Source organism: Anas acuta, chromosome 2 (assembly GCF_963932015.1).
Source record: "Anas acuta chromosome 2, bAnaAcu1.1, whole genome shotgun sequence".
In the NCBI taxonomy this organism is placed as follows: domain Eukaryota; kingdom Metazoa; phylum Chordata; class Aves; order Anseriformes; family Anatidae; genus Anas; species Anas acuta.
In genome coordinates, this window is record NC_088980.1 from 118,578,330 (window position 1) to 118,596,959 (window position 18,630).

The window sequence follows — 18,630 nt, forward strand, 5'->3', positions numbered from 1 at the left end:
AACAGTACAGACGTTAAAAAAAAAATCTAAGGAAAAAAAAGTTTTGCCTCCATCAAAAAGCTCTGACGGATTTTTCCTACTTATCCTTCTCCTAGAGTTTTGAACCCCTGTTCTTTGGGATGGAGACTTGAAATCAGACAGAAACAGTGGTCAAGCTGTCATTCCTGTGACTTCTGCCCAAATCTGGCCGGATGGATTTTTTTTTTCCTCAATTACTTTTTCCACAACCTCTTTAGTCATTCAGAAACGAATCTTTTGAGTCAGATAATTGAACGCTGTCCTGGAGAACTCAGAATCTACTGGAGATCTCTGTCATTTAAATCGAACACTATAGAAGAGGTCATTAATTTTCCAGGTCCTTGGCATGGGTCTCCAAGGAGCGATTTGCAGAAATACTTAATGCCTGCAGTTGCAGTGGAAGGCAGCGAAGGCTGTGTTCTCAAAAGATTACGAAAACAATAGTTTTGAAAAACTAGGCCTAGTAATCTCAAAACAGGTTCTCCTGAAAAAAAAAAAAAACGCCACAGAAACTTGATTCTTAATAAACAACCCTCAGGAAAACCACAAGAGCCGTTTACTTTATTTTCATGCTGGATTTTACCCTGGCCACGCATTGCAGGCTGCCTCGTTTTGGTATCGAAGTGCCTAAGGTGCAGGTCCTGTGGCTCTCCATCACGAGAGGCAGAAACGATGTACCACCGCGTAGGTAACGTCGCGAGGGTACGGGCTGGGGCTGCAGGGCAGGGTTTCTCCAAGTCTCCAGAGCCTGCGGCAAAACATCAAATGTGCTAGGGAGCATACCAGAACTCTGCATAAATATGTTCCATTGTCAAGATCCATGTATAAGTTTCCAGCCAGCAAACTGGCTTGTGAACTCCCATCTGCGGGATATATACAGCTCCGAGAACGAGCATCCCGCTGGGTACGTGCCTTCAGTGATCCAGGGCCTGAAACGCAGGGCAGCCCCGGAGCGCACATGGCAGCGACTGAGAGGAACGTAATGTGGCTTTGTGTAAACGGGGGGCAGAAGATTTTACCCACTTGGTTTAACAACAGGAGTGTCACCCACCACTGCTAAAGTGACACACAAAGTTAAAGCATGCATATATGCAACTGCAAACACTTTAACTGCTTCCCCCCCGCTTTCCTTTCCACACTTCTCAGCTCAGCTCTGTAAGCCTGACAGGGGAAGGACAGATGCCTGCTGTGTTTTCCTTTTCAGCCTCTAGAACACTGAATCCTAAAAATGGATGCTATTTTTTTTTTTTAAAGCACGCGAACAAAGCAACACAAGTCCGAAAGCCTCCTTTAGCTCTATTTATTCTTACACGGTCATCGGTGCTTAGAAACAAACATTCTTCCTGTCCACTGCTCTCCCGTGAAAGCCCACAGTATCTATAGTTACTGGAGAAGAGTGCTTCAGTTATCTAGGCTCTGCTCCTTCCCATGCTTTACTTGCAAGCTTGCCCCAGAAGGCTTCCTTTCTCAGAGGATACCAGAACCACGATTTCGCTTTCTAAAGGCAGCGGCTGAAAGTTCTCTCTCACCACTGGGAAGCTCATCGCTCCTTAAAAGATTCAGATGCTGCGATCACATCTGAGACCAGAGATCTAGACCTGCTTCTGATGGATTTAACAGCTTTCAGCCAACCCGCCAGGCCCCCAGCGGTGCAAGAAAAGTTGAGAGACTGCAACTCTACCCCTAAGAAATGCTGCTGGAGAGCACAGGCTGTGAACAAAACAACAAACCAAAATGAAACGACAGCTACCAACTTCCCCCAGACCATTTTTTCCTACTTAGTTGTAGGTCTTCCTGTCAAAGGAAAGCATATGGGGTAGGTGGCACACACCACCAGAGTAGCACTGCGAAACTCTCAGCAGGACAGAAATAGCATCAGGAAGAGCACCTCAGCTTCCTTCAGAGTGTCCATGGTTTTCTAACAGCCCTGAAAAGCCAACACCGCAATGACTCCCCTGTAAAGAACAGAGTGGCATGAGGGTGCAAGGGGAGAAGGACTATATCAAGCAAGATGCTTTCCTACCTTTCTTATGCCACACCTGCTTACAAAAGGCAATCTCACACAAATATGAGATACTTTGGGCTGATTTTGCTGGGCTGTTCGCCCTTGGCCACTTGAAAATCAAATTTTCTAAAGAACATTTTGTATTTTTAGATAGAGGTAGCTTAAAACCATTCCTCTGTATGAGAGGATGCTTCCCCCTCATTCAATGGGGCAGCAGAAATTTGGGGCATAATTCTGAAGGAGCAAACAAACAAGCCAAAGTCCAGTTCATGCAAATATCCTCCCAGGATGGCGTTATACGATTCTTCCAGCGGTGCACAAGGTGCTCTGAACAAACAGAGCACACCGCAGGACACAGGGAAGCAGCCCAGAGCAAGCCACGCACTGTAGCAGAGCCCTTCCCCAGTGTGCGAGGTCAGAGCCCAGGGAACTGCTGTTGTACAGGACACAGGACAGCAAAACCCATGGGCTGAAACTCTGCTGGGAGATGGGCATTGCTGGGAGCTCAGCGAGGAGAGCAGACAAGAATCCTCTGACGCACACACGTAGTGTATCTGATGCATTTCAGAGGATGATACATACTGCAGGTATGTCCTTGGTCGCAATCTGCCAGCACTTTATCTATGAGCTCCTCACCATTAGACAAATATCCCTGGGTTTCCTAGTGCTCCTCTGTCACAGAGCACCATCCAGCTATGCAGGGAAGAAATAAGAACACAAACATTTTTCTTTTGCAAAGACTGAGAAATGCGTGACAGAAAAATGATGAAAGCAGAGTAGAAAAGCAATTTGGTATGGAAAAGTACTACATTAAAAACAGCAAGGAAAGATTCAGAAGAGTTTGAGTCAAAACAAGTTAAAAAACAACAATTGAAGAATGCCTATAAATCAAAGACTTCAAAATACTAAACAATAAGAGACTTCATTACGAAGAAAAATAAACAGAGAGACAAAAGGACCAGATCAGTAAGATGTTTTATAGTGCTGTTGAAACAACAGCCCACCTTGAGAAGGTAGCTTTCAGATGCACTGACAACTTTGAACAAATTTATGCTCTACATTTTTCATTAGAAATATAAATCAGAACTGTTGTTGAGGAACAGTTGCACAAACTTGAGATAAATGTGGAATAAGAGTAACAATATAGGAAACAAGTCATTTTTAGATGGGCAAGGAGAGAAAGCAGAAACCCAGAAAACCTGAAGCAGGCAATGAAACAACCAGTCTGCTCCTTCTGAAGGCAGTGGGATGCAGTGATGATGGCTAGGAACACACACCCTGGTACTCTTTTACTATAAGGAATTTATCAAGGGCTTGACCTCTTGCCTGCCTCGTTGTTTCAAATACAAAAACTCCTCTTTGGCAAATACATCCTCGTCTGTAAAACGTAATTATGGTCTGAAAGTTGATGCTAAAAATAACTCTAAGGAGCTTCACATTCATGTCTTCTTGATTTCTGTATCAATTTACTTGACTGCAACAGTCAAGTGTACACCCTCTGGTCCTCAGGACTGAAATGAGTCCTTAGGAGGTTCAGTCCTTCAGAGGTGTTTGACAGGGTGACAGTTTTGTATTTACATCTGTAAATAATAGTTTAAACATTTGTGTGCAACTGTAAACACGGATCTATAAAGGACAAAGCATTCACAAATGTTTAGTAACTTTCTTATGAAAAGCAAGCATCTGAGTTTAAAAAAAAAAAATTAGATTAGGGAAACTTGAAAAAAATAAAAAAGAATACATATTCTACTAATCCATACTGGCATGCCAGGAAAACTTAAAGACAATTTGGAACGAACTTCACAAATTCTTACAATTAGGAAATACATGAGGAATAACATCATGAATAAGTCTTCAAATTAGCAAGTGACCAAGAAGTACGCACTTTGCCAATTTCAGTTCAAATCAAAATACTTCATGATACAAGCATATTTTTAGTACTTTTACAAATAAATGATTTCTTTGGAATAAGATTCTTCACTCACTAACATTTTCATTTTTTCCTGCAGTGTCAGAAACAGCCATTTCAGGATGACTTTCATGGATCTGCAAATTTAAAGGGACAATAGATATGCAACCTCACACAAAGTCGGTGCGTCAGGGAAAAAAAAAAAAAAAAAAAAAAAAAAAGACAAGATTCTTTTAAACAGGAATCTTGAAAAAGGCGTTTTTCTTCACTCTAAAGACTGCCTGAAATGACCACGGGGCTAACCTGATGACACATCTATTTACTATATTTTCTTATGCCCGTTACTCAGTTGTTGGCAGTAAGACAACTTTCATTTAGCAATAGCTTGGACCCCTCGTAAGGGAATGTGTACATAGTAGCTCTCTAATCTCGCTGCCCAGCTGCTAAGACAGTCACATGAGTCACTTGCTGCCTTTAGAGCAACACACACCACTTGCTGAATTTAGAGACAGTCTCTGTTTCTGCACTGGCCATACATACAAACGGAGCAATAACTATCCTAATCACACACCAAAGTGTCTAGGTATTGTTTTCTCTTTTTTGTTTGTTTTGGTTTTAAATGTGAAAGTGGTGAGCCAAAGCACAGCTTTTACTAATGCAGTTAACAACCCAGCTCCACAAAACGATTCGGGAGCTGTTTTTGCAGCAATCGTTTCCACACAAGTTAGGCGAACTCCAGGAATCGGTTCAAAGGTAGGCAACTTCATCTAATTGCTGAGCGAAAATACAGCCGTGGTGGAATGAGGGACTATCTGCCAGGACGATTAAGCATACAGCTGCAGGACAAAACAATTTACAACAATTCCTTCCTTATCAGTTTTTCAAACTGTGGCTGTTTGGAACACCATCTTATTCAGCAGTGGACTTAAAAACACTTTACAAGAAGACTGGCATAGCAACTTCCACGCAGCTCCACCAAACTCCACGTTGCAAACATTACAATCACCAAGATAATCTATACGCACTGCATAGGATGTATTTTCACAAACAAATAGCAGACAGCCTAACAACAAAGCAGTTAGTTTTTTGGGCTGTCATTGCTTCCTCAGTGTAGGCCCTATGGTGTTTCATTTACCCTGTACCACATGCTACCTCCTCTCCCATATTCTCCCCGTCTGTCGTCCTGGCACTGCTGTTTGCAGGTGGCTGGGTACAAAGTGGTCAGCAATGCAAGGCATTGAGCTATGGCTGTGTGTGTCCAGAGACCACTTGTGTAACAAGCACAGAACCATACTTCAAGTTACAGAGTTCATCTCACCAAACGAGGACTCTCTTAAAAAAGATTACCCACATCTCTGGTGCAAAATACATTGGCCCTACTTGCAAAAGGTGTTTCAGTGTCCCTAAAGAAGCAGCGTGTCAAACCCTACCTAACTCTATTAGTTTCATGCGCAGCCAAGCTCGTCTCGAAGTGTTCTCTGCAGACATCTTGCCACTAGGAAATCACAGTAGGTAATGTCCCAGCTCACCAGTCAAGCAGCAGCACATTTTCAAGTTAAATACTCTAATTTGACAGATAACATCAAATCGAGCTCCATAACTAGCCAGAACAGAGTATCAAGTAGTAATAACTAAACATTTCTCTCATGTTGTACCACTCTGAATTAGCATTAGCAAGAAGAAAATGAAAATGGTTATTGCTAAGCTGTTCCAACAAATTTTGCACTGTAATTCACCTAAGTAAAAGCAAATTGCTTGCCTTAATATCTAATAACTAAAAAAATCCCGGTCACTGATGCACCCACAGCAGCAGTCAACCTACAGCCAAATTTCAGTTTCACACACATATCTACTGTTCTTCCCAGTGGCATCGAGCAGTTCTGAAGTGAAAAGATAAGACAGAACTTACTTTTCAGCTGTACTTTGTGTGCTTTACAGACCTTTCTGCAAAGTCAGTATTGCTGTCTCCCACCTTTGTGTGTCTCTCTACACAGAGACAGTATAGAATTACAAACACTGAATGAGGAAAATGCCACTTCAGGAAACAAAGTGTCAGAGGAACATGGAGCAAGATTAGCAACTGAAACGGGTAATTCCCATGAATTTCCCAGTCTCCAACCCATCTAGCATAAATTCTCATTGGTCTTTAACCTCCATGTAATCAGTAAAGCATTCCTTTCAGGTGTTTGGCTATCACCATCTAATATTCTACATTAAAACCAGGAACTGTTAATGCCCCTATGCCGAGAAAAGGGCTTTGCATTCACCATTTTTAATCATCAATTTGTCTCAAATGGCCAGAATGCTTTAGATCAGGCCAAAGCAGACTGACATGTAAAACAATTCTTGGAAAAAAGGCTGCAATTTGATAATGCACGTGTTACACATAATATTAAAGAAGTCTCTCTCCTGAAGAATTTGAGTTTATGGGTGTATTTCTGTGATAACCTGAAACCTCTCAGACTGACTCTAGTAAGAGACAGCTGCCTGGTATAAAAACATTCCCTACAGAATGATGTACGATGGCTTAGTGGATTAGCATGTTAAAAGCATAATCTCTTTTGACACAGCTATTTTTAAGCTGTTTAAAAAAAAAAAAAAAAAAGTAGAAAATATTAATTCTGTTTTCCAACAAACATAACTTTTGATCTGCTGAGTCAGAGGTGTTATGCATAATAATCACAGCAGGAGTACAAGGCTATTTGTGTTCACTTGCAGGAAAAAAGACGAGCACAATTCTGTGCAAATAATAATAATAAAATCACAGAGCAGACTTCAATTAAAAGCAAATACACCAGAGGGAAACAGCAATTCTGACAAAGCAAAATACTCGTATTCCTAGGAACACTCCACGGTACTAGAAAGCGAAGTCCAAAGCCATGTAACATTTACATTCAAGTTTTATAATAAACACTCTCAAAAATGGACTAACATGCCAGGTGTTACCGAAGTCATTACCACATCACTTATAATTTTGAACTCTAAGACACAAACCCAGTAAGCTCGCTAACCTTAGAAAGCACATCATCATACGCTGTGTGAATGTAGTGGAAGAGCTCTGTGCTTGTACAGCTCCCAGAAATAGTCATGGCAGGATTCTCAGTACCTCTGCCTGTGTATGTGTCTAGCCTTTTTACCTCTAAAAAGGTTATGGATGTGTACAACTTTTTTTCATCAAGTTCTGATGGTTTTGTTACATAAAACTAAGTTCCTTTAAATGAACATTACATATTATTTTTATTAATTTACTACTGTAATACACATTTCCTTTCTGAGGGTTTCAAACTATTGCTAAATGAACCCCAACATCTAAATATTATTTCCTTGGTTGAAAAACATCAGATTAGTATAGCAGTTATTTTTGTTCGCTTTCAAGACAGTTCAATACTTTTCCAATATTTTTACTGAAAGGATTTTTGTCCTTTTCAAAGCATTAACTTCACATGTGGTTACATTTAATTGACCTTTCAAGTCAACGGAGTTGTAAAAATTATCCTGAAGTGTCCAATTTTGATACTGCAAGAATAAAAAAAAAATGAAAATGTTACTTAGTGAAGGATCTTATTCCAGAGAATTCATTTATCTGTAAAAGCCAGAGTAAAGCAGTTCTCTGTTCATACTGCAGAAAGAGACCGCTCCTTCACTGCAGGTCTGCTCCTCCCCAGCTCAGGACATTGCAGTGCCATCATTAAGCAGCGTCCCCTGCCGAGAAGCACATGACTCCACTGTTCTATAACATGCCCTGAATGACCACCAGTTGCTGAATGATGCTAAAAAAATACTGACTTTAACCTATAAAACCCTGAACAGTTTGATACTTGGCAACCTGAAAGATCACCCCTTTTCACGAAGGCCATCTGAAGCTGTCTCAAATGCACATTGTAATGGAATAGAAATAAAACAGTGGGGAAATATCACTTGCTCCCCAAGAAGCATGTCAGCTTTAGCACAAATCTCTTGCTCTGAGAGAGGCTTACACAGACCACGCAGTTACTACTGTACTTCTACAAGTGACATAGCCAGAATTTGACAGATGGAAATCTTAGATATTTAGAGATAATGAACTAGAGGCTGAATCTTGGAGGTAGTAGTGAAGAAGTACTGTCAGCATTCAACTGGATTTTAAGCTTTGCCAGAGGAACCTGGGACATGCGTTTTTATGGACTTTTTGTTCAACTTCATTTGTTTTGATTTATAGCAAAGCACTGCTGAGGAGGCCAAGGAACCATGCAAATAAATGTGGTCAGAATCGGAAGGAAAAAAAGTCTCCCTCTTCCATCTTCAAGTTTCGTAGTTCAGAATTTGTCACTTAATAACTTTGCCAGCCGCTGTAATGTACTTCTCAAAAAAAGTACCGAGAAACAGACTTCTTAAACAACTGAAGAATGCAACAGGTGAAGGAAAAAAAATAAGAACAAATTTCTGTCTCTGTGGAACCAGTCTAAATACCCACGGCAAGGAGGCAGAATACCTGATATCAGGTTTTGACTGCGTATTTTCTCAGATATGCCCTCATCATTAAATCCTATCACGAATTTACAAAGTTGCTAAATAACAGATTATCTCCATCCCCTAGACCTCTTAAATCTCTTACAAAGGCCTAAGTTACAAAAAGTTTGGACATATGCATGTACGGATGCCATTCGGAGCACTGTCAGCATCAGAAATGGCCGATTTTATTTGTAATTGGGGAAGAAGAATTAATGCATCAGTTAAGCCCCATCTTCTTCAAAGTCTTACTGTTTCAATGAAACAAGTATAACTTAAACACTATTACACGTAACAGTTACAGAGCACTTGCAACTTGGTAGCAAATTCCTGCCTGCCTTTACACTTTTTTTCTTAAGCTATTTACATAAAACCTTTATGATAAAAACACCCCCACCAAGTATCAAAGTACTGCCTTCATGATGAAGGATGAAAGCTTAGCAGAAAAGATTATTTTAGCTTCAAACTCAGTTTAACAACTAAAACTACAACAGGAATAGCCTCCAAAGTTTAGGACGTCCCTAAAGACTTTGAGGGTTTGCTCAGAGAAAAGAGACTTTCTACGGCTTGATTCCTGATGAAATGTTGCCCACATTTGAAAAAACATCACTGTGTGCAAGGACTTATTCAGACAAATCCTTTGGGGTCCACCTAAGGAAGGACTACAGAGTTCATCTCACGATAACAGAACGTATCATGAGTTTCAAGGTTGCAATGGGACTGTGCAAGAGAAACCAGGAATTGTCATAATTAAAGAGACTGAGGGTCAGCGAGTGGTTTAAGTCATCACAGCCCTTTCGTGACCACACCTCCCTTCTCACTCAAGGCTGGAAGAAAGATCTGGTCTCCTACATTCAGTGCTTTTATGAGGCTAACTACAGCAGAAATAGAAAACAACGACATGTTCAACCTCCCCAGAGCGAAGCACCTTTCTGCCCCAATCGAATGGACCAGTGATCAATGCAGTTAAAAGCTTCTTAAATGCACTTTTCTTTCAGTACAAATATTTAAGCATAATGAAGAGTATGAAGTTTGGTCTACATGAGGCACAGATAAAAACTGTACTAGAAACCAAAATTAATACTCGAAATGGACTTAACTTACTTGTTCTCAAGTATTCTGAAGTGGCCAAGTTCTCAAAGGTAAAATAACGTTATACTGCGGGGGATACCTCTAAAACCAGTGTTTTTTGAGGAAACCGATTCCACAGTTCACTATTTCTGAAAGCACAATCTAGATTTCTGTTTGCCCTCTGTGACTGATGCTCAGAGAGTGTTTGATACCATTCACCACTTATCTGATCAGTGCTACAAGGCTGCAAAACCTGAAGTCTTTTCCTCATAGCTTAATTTAACCTTCATCCGCTCTGGGGCTATTCCCACCGCCCAAATACCACTACCACTACATTTGCCACGTTACTCTACACCCTGCTTTTTACACTTGTAGCATCACCAGCACAAGTCAGTTCCCCAGCACTCCTCAGTACAATTTCTGCAGTACAAAAACAATCAGTATCAACCCTTAATGGGACACAGATTCAATCGGAGAGAATGAAAGAGATTAAAGCAAGTTGAAGAAGTGCTGCGATTTGAACCCAAAAGGAGAGGAAACACTTGTGTAGGTAAGACAAAACCTCTTTAAAAAATTACAACTGGGAAAACATTACAATTTACAAGTAATGAGAAATTAAACTAGTTTGATATAAATATTTCATATATACTTTTTAAAGCAATTTCAACACATATTAAAACCAGCCTGAATAATTAGGATAATTAATATATTATGATTCTCAGTAACTTTTTAAGTAACAAATAATGTAACTGTTGTTTAGGAATAGAGCTGATTTCATTGTACTGGTATGCTTATAACCATACTTAAACACCATTTAAAATAGCATGTAGCAACACCATCCTTTGACATATGCAATAATATTTTTATTACTTTTTCTGAAACTGATTAAAATATAGCCATAAGCTATATGTTTGTGCTGGGGTATAATTAGAAGTGGTTTAGTCTAAACACAATCCCAGTATTCAAAAGAATTAAAGAAAACTGTCAAGTCACAGAGCAAGAAAAAAAAGTCTGCATATCCCCATTAGCTGGCATCTATTGTGATCAGCTATGTCCAGGCTCTTCCCTAAGCTACGTGGTTGACAGTTTCTTAGTGTCCTAGATGAAACAAATTATGCTTGCATTGACCACAATAACTTCCAGAGAACAAAATAAGCTTGAACAATGCCTACGTTCAGCTTTTAAGCAAAGTACAAAACCCCACAGGAATTCTACGTTGGTTTTATTTCAGCTGAATCCTCATTCTGCTTACAGGACTTGCGAGGGCAGGAGCACCAGTACCTGATAACAGGTAGCTAACACCATAAATTTACACCTCTGTACTGCATCATCGTATGAAAGCATAAGGATAGCTGTAGGCAATTTCTCCTTTTACATATTTATACTGTATCTATACCTCCACGTGATAAATACTGTATTCTTGTTCCGCCTCGAACGTAGGCAGCTGGACTAAATGCACAATTAGTATACATGAGAATTCCACACGTGACAGTAAGAGTTTGAAGAAACTTAACGTTTACAAACTTGTAAATGTTTTATTACTAACTATACAGGCTTGATTGAAATTTAATAGTAAGCTGCCAGAATTTTTCCTTCTGCCTTTTCTTTTTGGTAATAAGATCACTGGTTTCTTTTCAAAAATGTCTCTTTTCAGAAAAATTCCTATATTACAACTGATTCAAAAGACATGACATTCTTCCTAACCAGCCAGATGTTTCCTTCAAATATGTATATATATATAGTGCATATATGTACCATTCGTGATAAATACGTATACCACACAATAAACAGTTTTATTAGAAGTGACAAGCACTTGGTACAGTAAAATCTAATTTGCATACACAGGGTTTTTCCTCCTGTTCAAACATTTAGTGTAATGAGATCTCATTAATTCAGAATCAGATGACTTGCAGGGCTTTTTAAAGTACTCATGCCCTGGTAAATCTGATACCCTGTAGTATACAAATACATACTCAATAAGTGAAGAGGGAAGATAAGCTTTCTGACTTTTTCCTTGCTGTTTGATTACTTGGCAATTCACAGTGAATGTGCACAAGGCAAAAACCAACCCTCTACATCTCATTTCACGAGGAATACTTTGGATTTGGCAGCCTCAGAAGTGCAACGTGACCATGACCATAAACAGAAGCTTTCAGGGTGAAAGTCAGCAATACACAGCACTGGGCTGCCAGGTAAATTACCTGGATGGTACGAGTAAGGTACAGCCCCTGTGCGAGCTGCACAGCTAAATGGCATGAAATAGAAGTATTCTTTACACAAGTATGGAGGAGATTATTATAAGTTATCCTAACTTTGGTAAAAAACAACTTTGACAAATAATTCCCTTTAAACACTTTCTAATCTGATTTCTAGGGATATTCTCCTCTGAGAGGGGAATTTAGCACATTAAGTGCAAAAGAAGCTTACAGCAACACAGTTTACTGTAACAGACACTTTTTTGCATTTTTCCAAGTTTCATTACATAATTATTTCTTAATTGCATTTGATGGCAATTCCAGATTTTTCTTTCCTGATTCCCACTTGACTTCTCAAAAACTGATTTGAGCTGTTTTACTTTGGAGTTTTGAGTTACTGTTCTGTGCATTATAGCCACACTTGTCTACATTGATTTGTTTTATCTGTCTCATTTTTTGGTTTTGTACTAGTTTGGTCCTGGGTTTTTTAACTTTATTTTTCCATTTTCTTTCCTTTAAACAAATAAAATAAATTTATGCACATCAGGGCACATTCTACTCTCTTCATGCCCTTGCAAGTCTATCAGAACTGTCAGGGTTGGGCAAGTGTAAATTTGTCCATCATTTTGGCCATGCATTTGGATGTATTTGACAAGGTACCTATGCTCTGAACAGACAGGGAGGTAGAAAAGGAACAGAATTTATTACAAAGAAGGCTACAATATAAATTGATTTATTCCTTCAACATAAGAATAACTGCATAAGCTTTCCCACTCCTAGCTGTCAGCTATGTACATATGCTGTCATCTCAAATCACTGCTATGCACTGTGGTTAACTTTAATGCCATGATCCTACAATAACTGTTTACAAGACACGCAGGGTCCATTTAAATACTAACAATTTTTTATATATTCTATGAGAAGGCCCCATCATTTATAACTACTTTTCAAAGCATGTAATATCTCGTTAAATTTTTAAAAAATGTAATTCTCTTAATTTCTGCTAATTCAGCCCTATGAGATGAGACAATAACAAGTGAACAGTGATGCTGAAGTAGACAAGAGCTACTTTAACAAGCCTGTCTAAATAAAACACTTACAGTAATGGTGATCAACTTTATTCAACATTAGGTTTTCATAACTGGCACACAATTAGAATTTTTCACATTTGATGCTTGGTGGACAAGTTTTCCCTGAAAATTCATTAGTATTGCAGTCTGCTCAATTTCAGGCAATGGGCCACTATGTTCCTTGAAAAATTACAAATAAAATATAGGCAGCTGCATAAGTGATTCTGCTGAGGGCTAATCAATGTGTTTTACAAGCCAGTTACAAATTTGTACAATTTAAAAAAATCAATATAAATTTAATTAAATTCTGGATGTGATTTTTTGATTAACAATTAAGATACACAATTCCTTATGATCAAAATGCTCAGAAAAAAATTAAAAAAAAATCCCTGATACTTCAGAAACTTAAACATTTTACTTTTGATCAATACAAAATGTTACTGTGCTCTCCTACTTGAATTATTTTTAAATAGTTTTTTAAGGCTACCTAAACATTTGGTAATTGGATAAAGATGCTCAGCAGTTCAGTGGATAGATGCTGCACCTTTCTCTCAAAAGCCCTGCAAGCTAAATCCTCCCTAGCTGCAGATATTTGGAGTACCTCTCCTTGAAAGCAAGTGCTCTATCACTTCGGTGGAGGTGGCTGCTAGCTCCTTTTAACTCTACACTGCCTTTGAGAATGGCCTCAGTGCTGTAGCATACTTCACATTTTCCAGAATATTTTTCCCTTGGTAAACAGATAAACTTGTTCAAGAACCTCCCCAAAAGGTATTTGCCTGCTCACAAAAACTAGTTTTAAATACATAAGAGGTTACAGACACAAAATGTAACAACTTTGTTTTAGACTCTGAAACAAAACCTCCCTTTTAACAAAACAGCCTTAAACAGTTACAAACAGTGGTTTATTTAGTGCCTGAGCAGTGCCCTCTTTAACCCATTAATTTTAAAACATATGCACTGCCCTGAAAGGAGGAGACTTAAGGGCACCATTTTGACTGACTAACTGCAGAGATGGACGACCATTAGAAGTGGCTGCGCTTTGGATGCAGTGGCTTTTTGAATTTAAGAAACTCCTGCAAAGTTTCTTAATTTAAATCTCAAAGTTCTACACTGGAAAAGTCATTTTTCAGGATTACTAACTAAAATGTACACACTGAGAAACACACTCGAACTAAGCATTCAAGACTAGTTTAATGCAGGTCAATTTAAATTCCTCTATTTGCTGTACTGTTGTAGAACACCACAGTTATTAACTTTTAAACATTATTGAATAGGATTGAGAAATATCTAAAAAGGTTTTAAATACATTTAGAACTCCCCAGTTCGCCTACAAGAACTAGGGTAACTTCACCAACAACAGCCCACAGTATTTGTTTCTTCAGGTGTTTTAATTTTAAAAAATATTCAAAAAAATTACTGAATCATGTATAGAACCAAAACAACATATAATAGAGAAGATTATCTTAACTCTTAGAAGTAAGGAAGCTTTGAAAATTACTTCTGTTTTTATTAAACACCACATCATCCCTATAAGAAGAATTCAGTTTTCTTCAAAAAGAGAGTAATTAAGTTTGTAAAAAACAATCCTAAACAACATTTAGCTTCTGCTATTATCATCATCATCTGGATGACACCTTAAAATTAAGCCCATTTAGGAGAGTATCAAGTTCTGTGAGAACACCCTTCCCTCCTTCCTCCTCCCTATGTCCTGAGTTTTGCACTCTGGTTGGACATACCGGATTTACTTTGTAATGCATCGCTCTAAGTCAAGAGAGAGCCTCCACAACATGTGTGCCTTTCATGTTGTTATGATCAGTGCTTATACCTTTTTTTAAGCACTACTAAATTAATGATTTAGAAGCTCTTGAGCGGGTAAAAAGGTTGTAACACCTTAAATATTTTGTACTGCTGGTCACAGATGCAGTATTTGAGGAGTTCTTACACACTGCTCTCAGCACCATGAACTAGTTTATTAAAGGCAGTTCTCTAAATCTGCCCATCTACCTACCTACCCTGGCACATTAAGGAGAAGAAAAAAAAAAAAAAGAAACCACACAACAACAGATGATGTACTGTTATTAATTTATCAACTTTCTATAAATTTTAGGATACTGTTCCTTCGGTCAATAAAAAGAAGAGACCAGTGTAAGAAATATTTGGAAAGGAACTTTGAAGTAGGAATTCTCACTAACTATAAAAAAACTTCAAACCATGAAAGACAGCTCTGGAAAAATGTTCAATTTCATTTCTTTATACAAACTGATTAATCTTTCTTCCTTAATGAACTTCTTTTCTAGCCTAAGAGTAGCTGATGTGATTTAATTTTCACAACTGTGACTCAGTGGAAAACTTTGAGATTTCTTCCAAAATCTCTAACCACAAGACTATACTAGTCAACAACTACTGTACTACAGCTTCTTTGGCCACACTTGCAGAAAAGGTAGAGATCATTTGTGCACAGGCACTATTAAACACAGACAGCTACCACAACTGATACTCAAATCCCAGAAGTTCAAAGAAAGCACTTGCTGGAGCAGCCTCCCTGCCAGTTTAGTGCTCCATCATCCCTCTCTAGAACCCCACACCTGCATTCAGCTTTTCATCTAGAAGCAAATACAAAGAATGCAAAAACAAAGGGTGTGTAAGGGAAGCACTGAAACTCCTCATAAAGCTATCAAATTGCCAGGTTAAGAGGCGATGTTAATTTTTTTAATAGGATATTTTACTGAAAACTGAAATCCATAGGAGGTAATTTGAACAAGCAGAGCATTTCACATCATGACAGTTAAACACTTCCAAGTTAACAATTCAGCAAAAAACTGTACCAGGCAAAACCCATGCTAAAAGCACGCCTGCACACACACATGCACACGCATACCATGAAACTAGACCTCAGTTAGGATGATTTTTCTCTTTTTTAAACAAAGCCAGAGGCGATTCTTCCGAGAGATGCTATAATTACACAGGTAAGGTGTACTTGTAAAAAGCCCCTAGTTTGGCCAATTAAAACCTGCAGTTATTTTCACTATTTTCGAAACCTTTTGGAACTGTTCAGAAGAATTAGGTGTAGGACAAGCTCCCCAACACTTTTCAACAAACCCAGGTGCCCCCAACAAAACTGCATTTATTTGAAGTAGAAATAATGCACCCCGCAACTTTTCCAAAATGCCTGCGAAATCGCACTGCACACATAGGTCTCCTCCCAGGGAAGTCATAGCTAGCAGAACAGCACTAGGTTTTGACATAACAACCTGAGACCATTTCATTTCTGCAACACCCTTTCCAAAAAAACGCTCTCCAAAACACAGCATTTTAATTAGCACACCACGAAAACTCCCCTGAAGACTTTGCTACGCACAAAAGAATTGCTGCGATCCAAACGAATCTGCACGTTTCCCCCTGTTATCTATGATTAATTTCTCAGACCAGGGCTGATTTGAGACCTTTCCATTAAAAAAAAAAACAACAACGAACCACCCCTCTGCTAGAGGCAGAGGTACTGCAGAGGTGATGATAACCATAGGAAAAGAGAAGCTGTCTCTTTAAAATGCCCTGATCCCACGTGGAACCAACATCAGCAGCACTTTCGCATTAACTTCAATGTGAGGCAAGATGAGGCATCATTATTTTATATAAATAAAACGAGGAGACTGCAGAATACATTCTTTGTGGGACACAAACAGGTGAACTGGCCATGCCAGGGAAATCAGCAGCCACCCGCAGGAGAGGTGCCCTGCCCCTGAGCACTCCGAGCTTTCCCTATGGAGCATTACCTCAACCCCATACTACCCTGAAGAATCCAGTTTAAAGAGAGGAGGGAGCCACCACGAAAACTGGAAATTCAAAGGCAACGAAAATGCACTTTATAAACCGGAAAGGTTTACTCTTTGCCTCACACATCCTAATTAGATCAGGAAAGTGACACTACAAAGGCTTTACATTCCGGTCCGAAGAGAGAGAAAAAAAAAAAAAAAAAAAAAAAAAAGGAAAAGGGAAAAAAAAAAAAGAGAAAAGACAGAGGAAAAGAAAGGAGCCCCCATCTCCAAAACTCCCCCAAAGACACAAAAAGCATTAAAAAAGGAAGTTATAAAGCAGCATATAGAGCATTTATCTTATCTAGGATCACTGCACATTACCCCAAAGTTATGCACTTTCTGCACTATCATCTCCCCCTACCTCTCTCTCCTGAAAGGGATTTTCACGTTTTCTCATTGTCGGTGGCGAGTTATAAGAGGCTTTTGCCTTCCCAAAGAATTCATCAACAAAAAAAAAATAATAAATATTAACTCCTTGCTCCCTGAAACCTTAAAACGGTCTCGGGAAGGCAGGGGTTTTATTCTGTTCCCTTGAGGAAGAAAAGGGGGAGCAGCCCCGATTTTTAGGTATTTTTTGGCATTTTTTTCTGATTTTTATTTTGTTATATGCCTCAGTTCTCCCTCCATTTTGGTTGTTTATGATACTGACAACAAGCTGTCCCTGCTCTCTCTCTCTCTCTCTCCGGATCTCTCCTGCTTTCAGTTAGCAAACCCCCCTCCCCAATGCAACGCGGCTCAGCACTTACTTGGGTTCACACTTTTCTCTAAACACACACCGATGGGGAAGGGGAAGGCTTCTGGGCCACTCGGAGGGGGAGAGCAGGCAAATTCGTTTCTTTATTACGAAAAAAAAAACTTTTGTCCAAAAAACGACGGGGAAGGGGGGGCGAGCGCCCCAAAGTCCCTCCGGATCCCCCCCAAAGCCGCGGCCGCCGGGTCCGGGGGACACCCTCCGGGTAGCCGGGTCCGCGGGGGAAATTTCTGTGCGAAATTCGGCCGGTTTGGGGCGGGGGGCGAATTTATATTAATTTTTTCCCTCATTTTTCGGCCCCGCGGGCTCTTAATGTCTTCCGCTCCCTCTTCGCCGCTGTCACTGCCTTCGCGGCACAGGCTCCGCTCAGCCCGGGAGGGGGAAAGGGGGGCGGCCGCCGGGCTCCTGCCCCCGGGCCCCCCCCCCCCTGCCCCCTGCCCCCTTGCCCCCGGGCCCCCGGCCCCGGGGGTCGGCGCCGGGCACCCCGCGCCCTCCTCGCCCGTCCCCCGGGCAGCCCCGCCGCCTCGCCCCGCTCCCTCGCCGAGCAACAGAGCGCCGCGGGGAGGGAGGGAGGGGAGGGAGGGGAGGAGTGGAGGAAAAAAGTCCGGAGAAGAAGGTTTTTCGCTGAAAATCATCCCTTTTTCTCCCGGCCCGGGGAGGAGGCTAGGGGAAGGAGGGAGGGAGGGAGAGAGAGAGAGAGAGCGAGCGGAGGGAGGGAGGGAGGGAAGGAGGGAGAGAGAGGGGGGCAGCGCTCGCCGCCCCTGCCCCTGCGCCCCGCTCCGCCGGGGGGGTCCGGCGAGGGCCGCCGGGGGCTGCGGGGGCCGGGGGGCGCGGGGTGGAAGGCAGGGGCTGGGCAGCACCAACTCCTCGCCGCCGCTCGCCGCTCCTCTCCGCTCTCCCCCCCCCTCCCGCTCCTCCTCCTCCCCCTTCATAATTTAAATAACCCTGATATTTCCCTGCTAAACCCCGGCGCCTGCCCCCCAAACCCGCAGCAGACTCACCGCGGGAGCCTCAGCATCCCCTCTGCGCCCCGTTTCCACCCTTTACAGTGTTCTCCGATTTTTCTGAAATTTTTTCCCCATATTTCGGGCTGGACGCGGCGGGCCTGGAAATTGTTTGCTTTCCCGTCCTTCCAGCAGCCATTGTAGTGTATGCGCTGCGGTGCAGCCCAGCCTGCCGCACACGCCGCGCCCACACCGCCCGCCGCCCACACGCACCGCGGGTTGGACGCCTCCCCCCGTCACTCAGCGCCGCGGCCGCGCCCCGCCGCCGGCGCCTGCGGCCCGCGCCGCCCGCCCCGTTGGTGGA

The 18,630-nt window shown here is 41.1% G+C and overlaps 1 protein-coding gene across 9 annotated transcripts in view; it reads right to left on the minus strand.

Moving 5' to 3' along the window:
* The window catches only part of PLAG1 (PLAG1 zinc finger), a 50,634-nt gene extending 32,111 nt beyond the window's left edge, over positions 1–18,523 (minus strand). For 7 of the 9 annotated variants that reach the window (XM_068671899.1, XM_068671893.1, XM_068671896.1 and 4 more), the window contains exon 1: positions 18,324–18,523. The gene's annotated coding sequence lies outside the window, so the exon portion shown is untranslated. Of the gene's footprint in view, positions 1–17,317; positions 18,213–18,323 lie in introns of those variants that run through there. The other 2 variants (XM_068671895.1, XM_068671901.1) reach the window with 2 other exon arrangements.
* Positions 18,524–18,630: the final 107 nt, after the last annotated feature.